The 14,923-nt window shown below is 39.7% G+C and overlaps 1 long non-coding RNA gene across 1 annotated transcript; it reads left to right on the top strand.

Annotated features, from left to right (window-relative positions):
• The first annotated feature begins 9,564 nt into the window (after window positions 1-9,564).
• LOC117810025 lies at window positions 9,565-12,877 on the top strand. Its single transcript, XR_004630668.1, has 4 exons — window positions 9,565-9,748; window positions 10,101-10,155; window positions 10,980-11,034; window positions 12,236-12,877. It is a non-coding gene; the product is annotated as an uncharacterized LOC117810025 (long non-coding RNA).
• The last annotated feature ends 2,046 nt before the right edge of the window (window positions 12,878-14,923 follow it).

The raw sequence follows: 14,923 nt of genomic DNA, 5'->3' as shown, positions 1-14,923 counted from the left end.
GGCAGTGTAAGCAAAAAAAAAAATCGGGGTAATTAAGATGTTCCCTAAAAACAGCAACGCTATTTCTCTCGGTAATCATGAATATTTCCTGTCCCATTAAAGTTACTAACCATAGACCTTTCTGGAGTCCCTGAGCTCCCTTGTCTCGTAGGTTCCTCTGGATCTCTGCTGCTGTGGACGTGCTGCTACTACTACTATCTCTCTCACCACTATCATCTCTCTTTTCTCTCTTCATCTCCCTCTATCCCTCTCTCCAACACGGTCTCAGCAGATGTGTGTCTAACATGAGTCTGGTCCTGCTGGAGGTTTCTGCCTGTTAAAGGAAGTTTGTCCTTGCCACTGTAACTTGCTAAATGCTGCAAAGTGCTCTGCTCATGGTGGATTACGATGAGATCAGACTGAGTCCTACTGAAAAATTTACATTTTGATTTACAAGACTAGAATATCATAACATCCTTAGTAAATATAAATATTAACTGACCACTCTGACCAAAGGCCTTTCATGTTTATCCCATAAAATGATTAAAAGCTAATCAGGCAAAGTAATGAAGGACACTAAAGACAGACAGCCTTTCTTGGGCTCCCTTCAATGCCGTGTCTGAGTCATCTTATGTCCTAAGTTCCATAAAACCTCCACACAGTTTGAGCTTTTATGCCAGAGTTTGTTCAATGTAATCAAGACAAGCTATAGTAAACAAACCCACAATCTTCAAAAGTGGTTTAGACTAAACTGACCCAGACCATCAAACAGACACCACCAACATAAACTCCCAGCAGAGTTTATTCTTCTGAGAAACCTTGAGTGGTAAGGTTCACTTCTGCCCCAACTTTTTTGTGCTGGCTGCTGCGGGTTTAAAAATATATAAATGAACGATTTAGAGTTGCTTTTAATGATTGTTTTGTATATTTTATGAGATCAAATATAGAAGCAATATTAATATTAAATCTAACATTACTGATTCAACCAAGCTTTTACCACCCACCGCAGCACTTCTGAAGCAGCTGGCTCTGGGTTTCACACAGATCTGGCTCCCTGCCTGCAGGAGGTTTCATTGGTTTTCAAACTATCATATTATTTGGTGTTTGGTAGACAACAATCTAGGAACCCACAGCTGACTGTGAACTGCAAGAGCTCATTTAGGCTTCGAAGGCGAATGAAACAGGCGTCACATCCAGGCTGTCACTCATGTTCCTCAGAAACCCAGAGACGCCTCATTCTTGTGGGCAGTTGTCACCTTTGAAGAGGCTCCTCATCAAGAGAGGATTTGTCCTCATGGAATGAAGGTTGTCAATTACAATGGCTTTGCTGCTTATTACTGAGCGGGGATGCAGTGACACCTGTCAAAATACAGGGTGAGACGGTGTACATGATGCAGTCCTACCAGTACCTGGAGGTGTGAATCAACGACAAGCTGGACAGGACTAATAAAACATATCGCACCAGAGGTGGCAGGATACAGTCCTTTAAAAGTCTCCTTCTATCAGCGGCAGTCGGCTCACTGGTTCGTAGTGATGGCCGAGGGAGAAACAGCAGAGTGAAGGATCTCAACCAAAACTTCAGGAAACTTTAGTTTACTTTCTGTCTGAACCCGGACGACCCTGAGGCTGCAGGATGGATCGAGCCGCACACTAAACCAATTTCAATTCTCAATAACCATCTCCAACCTCTCAGAGGTGAAATCCTGCATCTGCTTCAACACCCCAAGGTGCAGCGTGAAGGTCCCCTGGTGACCATTTGTTCCTCTCACAGACAGATCCCATCATTCCTAAACGGCCCTTTGGTCTCTGCAAACTGTGCTGTGCAGGAGGATGTGCAGGAGGATGTGCAGGAGGATGTGCAGGAGGATGTGCAGGCCGTCAGCAGCGACCTGAGATAACCAGAGTCCTGGACTGTCCTCTGCATCGACCGCTGAGGACTAATCAATATTCATGATAATTTACTGCTGCTTTTTTCTTCTTTACAGAGTCCTGCATATAAAACAGGAGGAAGACATTTTTATTTGATGCTCTGTTAATGACGTGTAACATTACAGGTTTGTATTATTGACATGTTTAATAACCCTGCTCATGTGTTTTTGTGTAACTAGCAGTTAGCAGTAAATCCAAAACCAAAAGCCTGAAGAGCATCAGCATCAGTGAAAAGGAATAAGATGTTGTGAAATGTTAATAAAAACAGATTTTGATGGTTTGAAAATAATTTCAAACCTAAAATGAAATGAAAATAGTGCAAAGACAACCTATCAAATGTTTAAACTGAAAAATGTCTGATCATTTTAAATTTGATGTTTGCAAAAAAGTCGATACAGGAAGAACCAAACACCGAAAAAAGTTGTGTAATTCTAAAAAAAGCACCTAAAAAGGGAGCATTTCCCAACTAGTCAGGTTGATTTAGAACAGGTTAGTCACATGACTGGGTTTAAGAAGGACATTCAAGACAGGCTGAGTCCCTCAGAGTAAAGATGTGGAGAGGTTCACTACTCTGTGAGAGACTGTGTGAGCAAACAGTTCAAGGTTAGGGTTTCAGGATGATGTTTGTTTGCATAAAACTGCAATTATAACATCATTTAAGATTCAGAGTAGGGATATAAATTTCAAGTATTTTCTGTGATCGATCTTTGGAAATGTTAACGATCAATTATCCATTAATCCTTACAAAAACCGTAAACATTTTCCATGTCAAAAACAATGCCAAATGCATTTCTTCCCCTGAATCAAATCTTCCTTCATGACAAAATTTATATAACTGAAATGTTAAACATGCTGAATATCAACGTGTGGAGCAGGCTCAAAATCTCTGCGGACGTACAGTCATTAGAGTGAAGGCTCAGACTTCAACAAGGGAACTGAACAGAAACATATTTTAGATTCACAGTGTCCAGTTTTCTGTCTACTCGTTCTTATTGAGAAAAAAGAGCATATGAACGTGGTCAGGTGTTAGCTGGGAACGCAACCGGGTCATAATCAGTCCGGCAGCGGAGAAAAAAGCGCTCGTGGAGACCTGTCACTCAGCCGCAGCTCCCAGCTGAGCGTCTCCGCTGTGCGCAACACCTTTAGTCAGCTGATTCACATCAAAACATGCTTTAAACTTAAAACACCTCCCTGATAGCTGAATGAAATATGAGACCACATGATGTTTGATCCATGTGATATAAAATCAAAAAAACGTGTTCCAGTAAGTTCCAATCAATTAATCGATACTCGAAGACATCCCTAATTCAGAGGATCTGGAGAAATGTTTGTTCAAAAAGGGACAAGGACCAAAAACCAATGCTAGATGGACCTCGTCTCATCACTATCACTTCTCTCTCTTACTCCCCTCTATCTGTCTTTCCAGACCCAACTCGGTCGAGGCATGATGGCTGTCTAACATGAGTCTGGTTCTGCCTGAGGTTTCTGCCTGTTAAAAGGAAGTTTTTCCTCGCCACTGTAACTAGCTAAATACTGCGATGTGCAATGCTCATGATGGATTAAGGTGGGGTTAGACTCAGTCTTACCCTGTCTTGGTGTTGGGTCTCTGTTCATAATTTGACATAGAGTGGTCTAGACCTCCTATGTTTGTAAAAGCGTCTTGAGATAACGTTTGTTGTGATTTGGCGCTATACAAATAAAGATTGATTGATTGATTGACCTGATCTTCAGGTCCTCAAATGGGACTGCATAAAAATACAGCGACGACTCTGTAGTGGAAACCCCTGCATGGGCTCAAAACGAATTGCAAACACCAGTGTGTGAACACAGTTGTACACCACATCTCAGCTTTTTGTAATCAGGGTTAAGTTCAGTAAACTGTATTCTTCTTTTATCTCTATTTTTTCCTATTTTTGATGTTTGGTGTCATAACCCAGAATCCATAATATATAAGTAAATATGTGCTAAATATGCTGATTTATACCCGTACATATCTTTATATGTATGAATTATTCTAACAGAACTTTTCAGTCATCATTACTACCACAACTTTTATTTCTTTGTTGTTTTCACTCACTTTCTCCTTTGTATAAAAAAAAATGCCTAAAAGTTGAATGAGATTTGTTCCAGAGGTTCATAAAACTTCCTAATTAAAGAAATTGAAGTGATTGTAAATTTGTTTTGCAAGACTTTCTCCACATCACAGGTTAGCACAGCAGAGCACGAACACAGCAAGAGAGTATGTAATCATTGATTTTTTTTTAAATTGAAGTAAACAATTGAAAGTAAAACTCTTAATTAACACGAGGATGTAAAACTCAAATTAAAGGAATCATACACTGCAGTAATCACTCACTCCTCTTATTATCCAGCGCTGTGGTTTTATAAACAGACACAACAGATTATGTTTAAATAGCTCCCACACACCTGTTTGTATTGTGTTTACCTACTGCTTTAGCTGCTGCCAGATCCAACATCCCCCACGGGGATCCATAGAGTTTTATCTCAAACACGGCCAGTAAAGCAATTCATCCTTTTCCAGTAAATCTGAAAAACCCTCTATTATCATTTCTCTTGTATAATTGAAAGACTTTAAAATCATATCTGCTTCATTACAGGGGGATAAGGGATTTCAGTCAGATTCTGCCAAGTTTAAATATGTCTGTCACAAAACTCTTCCAACCAGAGCATGATGGATAAGCATCGTTACTATAACACCAGTTAAATGAGGAAAGGAGTAAATAGTGCTTTTTAAACTTTAGACAGGAAGCCTCTGAAACCACTCACAGCACACCACAGCGTCTGCCCTCAGGTCAGAGCTTTGTGTCTCTGAATGACAGTTTGGAAATGAACTAAAAAGCAGTTAAGAGATTTCTTGAAACACATATCATTCATCTGAAAACAACAAATATGCTGCTCCGAGGCGAGGAGCCTTCAGGTCCAAGAGTCCTGTTTGTCAGCACTGAGCCTTTAGTTAGAACTACAGAACTGCTGTTAAATCAAAAGACGGGATCCAGACCGGACAAAGAGTCAGGGTTTACTTTTTTGTTGACTCCCAATTTGTGTCTCAAATGGATAAAGTTTATACTACCCTACTGCTTGACCAACATGGGATCCAGAGCCTTCAGGAACTCTGGTACTCCCTCCCACCAGACACCCATAACATCCACTCTCTTTCCATTTTCATATCCCGTCTTAAAACACATCCTTTTAAATTGTCATATTCACTCTGATTTCACCTCTTCACTGCACCTGCTCATTTTACTTATTGATTATTTACACTGTATCATATCTTGTTGATTTTATCAATCTAATTTGTTGTTCTTTTAAACTCTGCTTTGTAAGGTGGCCTTGAGTGCTTTGAAAGGCACCTATAAATAAAATATCTTATTACTATTATTATTATTATTATTATTGAATGAAATGGATTATCATTAAACGTATTATTATTTTTGATATTATTGTTAAATAAAATGTATTTTTATTCTTATAATTATTAAATAAAGTGACTTATTATTAATTTGATTTTATTTTATTGAATAAAATGTATCATTATTATCATTGAATAAAAGGTATTATTATTATTGTAAATTATATGATTTATTTTCATATTTCTAATTTATTATAGTTTTAATCTTTTTTTTTTTTTTTAATTCTTCCAACATTGTTTTATTTCCTTTGCATCTCCTTTATATTTCTGTCACATTGTGGATCTCTTATCCCCCTGCAGTTTTTTAACTTTTAGTCATTGTCTTCCTCACATTTCTCTTTTATTTATTTAATATTTATTTATTATTTCCTCATATTTCTCGAATTTATTTAATATTTATTATTTGTAAAGCACTTCGTAACCATGTTTTGAAAAGTGCTATACAAATAAAGATTATCATTATTATAACTTAAAGTAAAATCCTAAACACCAAGGTCTTGCGCTTGTAGCAAAGCTGAATATAAACTCTAAGCTCACCACTGCGTCAAGTGAATCTTTGTTTTGAGTCAAAAAGAACATATTAAACGTTTCTTCGAAATTTGAAGTCAGTCTGCGAGTGTCAAGGTGGACTCTTGACACGAAAGGTCACAATAACTGTCTCCACATATCGATCAAAAACTCAGGATTGGAGTGCCATCATAGCTTCTGGTGACGGTGTCATGAAGTTATTCTCCTGACCAACAAGAAAAGCCATGATTAAACTAAGATCCACTTACACTGTGGGAATTAATGCAACAAGATATAAGTATGCCATAAAACATCCACCTCAAGTCCTCAGTCACGACAGACAAGACCTGAAAATGAGTAAATTACCAATAACCTTTTAAACGATGAAATCCTGAAGCCGTTATTGAGCTGTAAATTATAAGAAAGAGGGTCTAAAAGGACTGAAACTGGCCTGCAGACCGGCATGAGATCACTGCGAGGCCTAGGATATTTGAAAGAAGCAGTAAGTAATTTTAGCTGCAATTTTTAATCGCATTTTCAAGACGGTGACTACATCCTTGATAGAATTAGCCATCAAATCCTCAAAAGATTCATCCATCTTACTGTCAGCTATCCTCCAGGACATCGGACCCATGATTGGATAAAGGGGGAAAAATGTTACCCGCCCTGTTGTCATTACCAGTCCGACGCTGGCAGGTCTATTTTTACTTCAAGTAATGAGGAAGGAAGTTAGTTAACTCTGCCTTGATCCCTCTTGAAAGCCTAGTGGGGGTTTGAGCCTGTGTAAAGCAGAAGAGGGACGTCTAATGGTTTCTTTAATGTCTAGTTTAAATATATCCTTCACTGTAAGACCTTTAAGAAAAAAAATGTACAGATGAACAAGAGAGAATATCATTCTGTCACTCTTTCAAAGCCTCGCTCAGACTTTTATGTGCTCTACAGAGAAAGTGTTTGGATGAAAGTTTGTTATGGACCAAAAACTGCTGAGAGTTTTACAGCATGCAGCAAAAAGACAGAATAAAGCCATGACTGTGCAGGTATAGAAGAGCAATTCAGAAACCTTCATGCTTTAAAGCTGGGGTTGGTATTCAGATTTAGATACACTTTTTGTTATACTGGTTAAAATGATCTTTATGTCTCGATGGCAATCAATACATAATGTGTTCTTTACAAAGAGTGAAAAAAAGCCGCTATCTACAGCCGGAGTAAACCTGGGAAAACACCAACCAATCCCTGCCATCAGGAGTCAAATTATGAGACCAATTAAATCCCATCTTGCCATTCTGCCCGCCTCCTGCAAAGCGTACATTTCATGTTTGTTTGTGTTTTTAACTTTCACTATGATAATGTTTTGGTGTTTTCTTACCGCTGAGTGAGACATGAGTTGACATAATGCAAAACACAAACGATGTGCTGAGGACCGGTTTTGAATCAGTTATGATCATAGGGTTGCAAATCAGCGGCGCTCGTGCATGTGAGCGGGGGCGTCATTTTGGAGGAGCTCCGAGGCGAAGGGGGGAGGGGTTAGACGGAGTTCTGAGGAAATGCTACACTCAAATTCATGCTAGTTTACAGTGGCTACCAACCCTAGCTTTAAATATACAGCTATGTTTCCATTAGGTTAATGCAGCAAATTCAACCTGACAGATCAGGATGCTGTGGCACGTTTTTGTCGAAATTATAAAGTAGCTGTTCTGATTTATTTGCAAAATTGCACACAACAAAGAACAAAATATTTACCACCACATAACTAATACATAAAATCTGATGGTTGAAAAATGTATATGATAATCTCACTTATGTTCTTTTACCTAAAGTTTTAGTGTCAATAATTTAATCAAAGCAGTTAAATCATTGGCACTAAAGTAGTGCCAGTCTACTTCTGCATGTGCAGCTCTGTGTGGTGTCTGTCTTGGAGCTAAATGCCTCTCTCATCATGCTGATGCACGCACAATAACAATGCTACTGATGCTAAGATTGTAGCCTAATGTTACTATGTGCCCTTGCTTAATTATAAAACATCTTCAAGCAAACATTTACTAGAAAGCACAAATCATGTATTGCAGCAGAATCTAATGATGAGCTGCTTTGTCAGAGGCCCAACCAAGTATAAGCAAAACTATACACTGCAGCCAGAGTATTAGCCTTGAACAACTCACCTGAACTTCAGGGTCAACAGATTTAACACAGATAATAAAAACAAGCACAGATTTACTGTCATCTCAACACATTTAGAAGCTGTGCACTGAAATACTCGCAGCTAAAAACCACAGAAACTACAGATTCAGTCACCTCAATGACAACAAAGCCTGATTCAAGGTTCAGGTAACACCTGTTAAAGCTACCAGCACATAAACATTACACTCTGCATCCACACTAATTAAATGATCAGCTGTTCGTACTTGTAGCAGCTTCTTCTTGAATCCTCCTGCTCCTTCTTCCTCTTCCTCTTCCTCTTCCTCTTCATCTTGTGCCATGGATGTGTTGTTACTGAAGCAGATAAAGTCAGATTAAGAGCTGCACAGGTGGTGCTTAATTAACTGTAGGCCTATAATTATTTTACATTACATGTGACACTCACCTGTCCACACCACATTGATGATGTGAAGCATTTACACATGGGGTAATCTGGGCCCAACACATGGGGAACTTCTGCAGGTGGAGCTCGAGCCCTTAATTGACCGGTGACAGACTACCAGAGACACAGCCCCCTCAGGTAGGTAACCTCCATATTTTCTAACAATTACTGTGCATTCTTTAAACTCATCATCATTAAATAAGTAATTTCTATTCTGGACTATTTTAGTTCCCTCAGTGGGTGTTTGTGTTCACCTCTGTCCTGCCTTAATTGGAGTAATTCCGCCCAGCCTGTGAGATGGAAGGATCCAATTGAAGGGGAGGGAGGGGGGTCAGTCAGAACCCCCTTACCCCCTGCCAGGTGGACTGTTCCAAGTTTTTTTCATTTTATCACAGAGTAACGCGCCAAAGAAGCAACACTGGCCTAATAATAATACCATCCAGTGAAATGGGAATGATGACTCAGAATAAAGGAAAGATGGCCAAAGCAGTGGAATGAAGAGAGAATTGGAAGGTGGTGTTATAAAATCCACAGGACAGTTGGTAAAATGAGAAACAACAGAAGAAGAAGAAGAAGAAGAAGAAGAAGAAGAAGAAGAAGAAGAAGAATCAGAATCAGAAGAATCAGAATCAGAATCAGAATCAGCTTTATTGGACAGGTATGCATGAACACAAGGAATTTGGTAAAATGTGCTCTCTTTGTACAAAGGCATGAGAATAAGGCATACAAATAAAAATAAAAATATGATAAAAATAAAAATATAATAATAATAACGATAACATCAGCTATAAAGAAGATATAGGAAGAAGAAGAAGAAGAAGAAGAAGAAGAAGAAGAAGAAGAAGAAGAAGAATGAGCAATAATTTCAAGACACACAATACTGAACAACTTGTGTAAATTAGGCACCCAACAGGAGATATATCTGTGTACAAAACAAGAACATGTCATTTGTTTCTGTCCAAAATATAAAGAGTATTAATGAGACTGGAGGATATCATGATGAGACTAGATTTAGATATTTTACAGAGGATTTCTGACAATCTGAACATGACTAATTTAAAAGACAGAATATAATTAGCTGTTTTTTGTTCATGTTATTTCAGTTGGTTATTTATTTATTTATTTTAAGGGGGGACAGTGGAAATCCTACAAATCACCTACACTCCACATCACATGGTGGCAGTAGAGTACCAAAAAGCTGTTTGTTAACCTCCAATTAAACAAAACCGAAGAAGAAGAAGAAGAAGTTCGCGCCAGACAGAGTAAGCCACGCCCACCGGAAGAGATCTGGCGCTAGAATTTGCCTCCCAGAGCTCACTAGTACAGTAAGTAGACCCACCTGTAGCTACTTCAAACATTGTTTTTTAGCAATTTCAACAAGTGCAAACATTATTTTAGAGTCATATCTACTAAGAAAGGGAAATAAGGCTTCAATAAAAACACATCAATTTATTGTTATGTTCTGATAATCCATTACCTGATGAAACCCACTGAATGTCAGAATTAAACATAGATATGATGTTAAATTAACATTAACATTAACATTGTTAATGTTTGATTTCTAGGCTCATTTTTTGGGGGTTACATGACTTTGAAAACTATTCATGAGTTCTTCATCCTGTTGAAGTGCTATCCTGGTACACTGAAACTAAATTCACCATCTTATTCTGATTTCAGGATGGATGTTTCCCAAGAACAGTAACCTCCAGAAGGATGAGAAGCCGTCCTTGAGGTATGTTACCTCTTGTTTTGGGGATGTTTAATATGATTTTACAGTATGATGTTAAACACAGCAGCATTTCTCTGTTTATATACACGCTTCAAGGTTTTGTTGCGGATGAAAGACCCCATGGCTGTTTGGTATTTTCTCATTGGCCTGTAAGTTTAGCCGTAGCTTCTTTCTGTATTGGTGTTGGAGTTATTGTCCACATTGCAGGCCGGTCTATCAAGCGTTTGACAGAATCGCCAGGTTGCTGTAACTTATCATCAGAGGACACTGAACGGATATCCAACTATCAGATGTGGAGATGTTTCACTTTGAGTTTGCTGCACATAGATCAATGCTGCTGGTGTTATATCTCAACACAACATATGCAGACATCTCCCCATGACAGCGATTCACTTCACACACACTCCTCATTACAAACATCATTTTTTTTATGACATGAGGGGAAAGTGTAAGAAAACCCCTGCAGAGGAAGAGACGGAGAGACAAACAGAGTGAGACGGATTATTCACGGTGTCTCCACCCTGCAGGGCAGTAAAGCATATCGAAGGTTGGCAAGTCTGCACCGGGCAGCTGCTGTGGCGTAAAGAGGAGCAGACCTGCCAGACACACAGATGTAGAGTAATGAGTCATTGTGTACTGGAATATAGTCAAAAGTCTGCATCTCTGTTTTGCTCCCTTGTTCTCCGTCTCCCCTTCTCTCTCTCTCTCTCTCTCTCCGTCTCTCTCCTTCTCTTTGTATCGTGCCAGGCTCTGTGTTTATGCTTGAATTTGACATGAATTTCAATTTAATGAGCATCTTCCTTGCTTCTGCTTGTTTCTATTTGAAGAATGGAGCTGACATGGCGTTCAGATGAGGACTCGACTCTCACTTGTGACCACACGGTATGAAATAAAGTTTAATAAGGTCAGATTACACAAAGCAGCAGCAAAGGGCAGAATTTGTAAAGGTCACAGCGGGGGTAGAAAGGTCTCAGCGTGCAGCTCAGTAGGGAAATAAGGCAGAATAATATGACATCGGGTAACAATGAGGGACACGAAAACAAAGGCACTGAAATGCTGCATACATTTTAAGTTTCCCTCACTCGTGCCCTCAATATTTGTTTGTGTCAGAGTCTGAAGCTTTCAATCGGAGGAGTGAACTTTTATCAACCTGACGCAGGTTCTATTATTTTTCTTATTTATATAAAGAAGCTGTTTCCGGTGAAGCTGTCAGAAACAATCTGATAGACGACAGAAATGTACGTTTTATACGTGAAAGGCTGCAGATTATATTTTTCTAAAGTCTGAATGAAAATAAAACTCACTCGATTTGCATTTATTGCAACTTAAACAAGTCACAAAGCTAAAGCAGCTTCCATTCATGCCTTTATGTTGCATGTTCATGAATTGAAATATACCATATGAGGATGGTGAAGGGAGATGTAACTCTTTCAGTTTCAAAACTCCTCCTTCTCTTAATTTCTGTTTCTCTGCAAACTTCTGACGGTGTGCTCGAAAACTGAATGAAAGGGGAGCAGAGTTACTCCTCCTTCTTCTTCTGTTTCTTTGTCTTTTTTGCCTGTGTTCATTGTCAGTTGAGCAGACCAGCTTAGAGGTGCATTACTGCCCCCTACTGGACCAGAGAAGAACAGGCAGAGAGGACGTGGGGCAAAGCAGGGGAGTGTGGACACCTCAGCTCAAAAACATTAAATCTTAGGTAACAGAAAGAGTTTAAACATCTTAAAAAGTAACACCACTACCTGGGAAATCCATCTGCTCATAAGACAGAATAAATATTTACAGAAACAACACTTTACAATAAACAGAATAGAATTACGTGAACCCAAACACACTGGTTTTCAGTCTTGTTGCACGAATCAGCCTCATGTCTGCCTCACCCTCCCTCCAAAGACTCCCTTACAACTCTAACACAGGTTTCTTGGCTTTTAGCAGTCCAAACTAAAAAGAAAAGTTCTCTAGGAAGCACTCCTAAGTCTTTACAAGCAATAGTTAATCTTATAATAGTTTGGTTTCACTTCAAAATAAAAGAGCTGGAGTCTCTTTGACGTGTGAAATGTCCTCACAGAGGTCTGCGTTTTCACAGATGGGACAGCTGTTCCTCCATCAGTGACCGCCTGCAGTCTCAGAAATCAACGTGTGGAGCAAAAGAGTGAAAACTCAGCGAGCTGAACCTCAGCTCTCTCTGCAGTGTGCCACCTTTTGACTGCAATGAATTTAAGACGATCACAGTTTCCAGTTTCCAAAAATGTGTTCAAGAAAGAAAAATCCTCTCCCCTCGGATAAGGCAAGAAGAAGATAGATTCTGAGCTGGAGTCTGTTTGAGCGTCTTTGTGCATGCATCAATCTAAATGTAGAAAATGTTGAGGTGTTATAGATGTTTGAGGAGGTCAGAGTGACACAGAGAGGTAGAACACTGTGCATATTCATCCAAAGGGGTTTACTTTTTTCTGCAGCAGTAGGATTATTTTAACGCTAAGATGAAACACATCTGGAAACTTTATTATCACTTAATTCTTGTTTATGTTTGAGGCATCAGTGGCGTCTCTGATGCACAGACGAGCTTCTATCACCTGATTTGAATATGTTGGTGTTATGAGCTAATCCGCTTTGAAGCACTTGAGATATCATACGGTCAAAATATGTAAAAGATTATGAAACAATGAAAGTAGTCTTAAGTTAAAGCTCTGATTTATTTTGTTCTTCAAAATAAAACAGTTAAACTACATGCAGCAGCTTGAAACTTTGAAACCAAAGATGCACCAAACTCAGGAAGAAAGCAATGTTTTGTAATTTCAGCTTACATTTTAAGGCCTCAGAAATAAACTAAATATAAATTATAGTTTTGCTCCACAGTTGTCCCTCTCCATAAACTCTTCCACCAGCAGCAGCTTTAGTCTGAAGTTGCAGCCTGAGACCGAAGCCAAACATCCACCAAACTCAGAGACAATGCCGTGTTTTATCACCAGCGACAGTGGCGCTCGCTGGCTGGCTCTGCTGATGTGTGGACCCAGCGTGGCTGGATGTGGAGGAGAGATAGGGCGCTCCGATAGAGCCCCGGGCTACAGAAGAGCATTGTGTGCCGCTAAACCACAGACCCACTGTGTTGTCTTAGTTATGCATCAGAGAACTGGATGTGTCTTCTTTCAGCTCCCTGATTCCCTCACTGTGCCTCTCCTCCTGCCAGCTCTCTTATTTAGTCAAACGTGCAAAGCTATGTGTGTACAGGCGTCAGTGCTGGAGTCTGGTGGTTGCTGTCCTGCATCCCAGTGATTTCTTTCAGGTGTCCACGTGTGAAAGGTGGACCGAATGGACTGGTGGCTGCAGGAATGTGGAGAAAGGACGATCTCTGGTTCAAGAGGGGAAAAAAAGGTCTGAATTTGACACGAAAGATTTCTATGGGTTGCAATAAGTCAGGGATGAAATAGAGAGAGATGAAAAGAGAGGCATTGATTGGATTACTCAGCAAACCATAGAAAGAGAGAGTGAGAGGAAATGGCTCAGAAATCTTGGTTTAATAGTACTCTTTCAGACCGGCACAGGCTAATCACCCGAGAGTGTGACCGACTTTGAGTTATCACCCCTTTTATTGTATCAAAATTGATCACATTATCTCCCATCCATCCCCACACATTCATCTCTGCAGAAAGTGGTGGTCCGGAGCCCATAATGGACAGATTAGAAGAAAACCTCTGTTCTGGCAACACTCAATATTTCCCCATTAGCACGGTGGCCACTGGGATCAGACCTTTGCCACTCATTAAAGATGTCAATACTGCTAATATTGTTTTTGGAGGTCCTCCACCTTCTCCGAGCTGCAGCTTGTGTAACCAGATCTGTTTGATAAGATCTATTGAACAGAGCCGAGACTGGCAGCAGGAGACCTGAAGGTCTGACTCTCTCTCTGGGAGAAGAAGACTGAAATCACTCGAGTGCTTTTACACAAATCAGACCTTGAAGAGGAAAGACTCCTTATACTGTGTTTGATTCACTACTCGTAAAACTTAGCTCCTCACACACTGAATGAGAGGATGGATCTTACTGCAGATGTGTGCACATCTACAGTATGCAACTCGATTATTCCTTTAAGGAACAAATCATGTTCCTTTTTACAGCTCAAACACTCAAAGCACACAACATATATCTGCTTTCTTTATTGAGTCCTTGCAGGTTTTAGATGTGCAAAGTGTTAATACTTCAAAAAACAGTACAATCAGATGATTTCTGAGTATGTTCATGGATTTCTTTTTTTTTTTTTAGTTATATTTTTTGGGCTTCTTCGACTTTATTGATAGGACAGCTGAAGAGAGACAGGAAGCGTGGGGAGCAGAGAGAGGGGGAAGATATGCAGAGGATGGTCGAACCGGTGACCTCTGCGTCAAGGACTACAGCCTCTGTATGTGGGGCGCTTACGCCGCTAGGACACCAGCGCCCCATCTCGATGGATTTTTGCTTGTGAGTCGATCACAGCTGCAGGTTTTTTGGGGCTTCTGCGGCAGTCATGTTGATCTCTTCAATGCTATGCACTTGGGAGCTTAACTTCTCATAGATTGTGGTTAAATCTCTGTGTTGGAGGCCGTTTTTTGGTTCCATGTTAAGTTTTAGTCGTGTATTTCAAAAGAGGAATCTGCAGAGGTGATGCAAAATATTTTAAGTCTTTCACAAATCAAAAGGAAAGTTTGAGGAGCTGCTGAAAAATGAAGAAAATAAAAGACGATGAGTACACTTCCAAAACAAACACGTATTTAAGCCTTCAGGAAAATATTTTAATGTG

Source organism: Notolabrus celidotus, chromosome 3, assembly GCF_009762535.1.
Source record: "Notolabrus celidotus isolate fNotCel1 chromosome 3, fNotCel1.pri, whole genome shotgun sequence".
NCBI classification, from domain to species: Eukaryota; Metazoa; Chordata; class Actinopteri; order Labriformes; family Labridae; genus Notolabrus; species Notolabrus celidotus.
The sequence above is the reverse complement of the archived record's forward strand: the minus strand, read 5'-3'. Positions and strand labels throughout refer to the sequence as shown.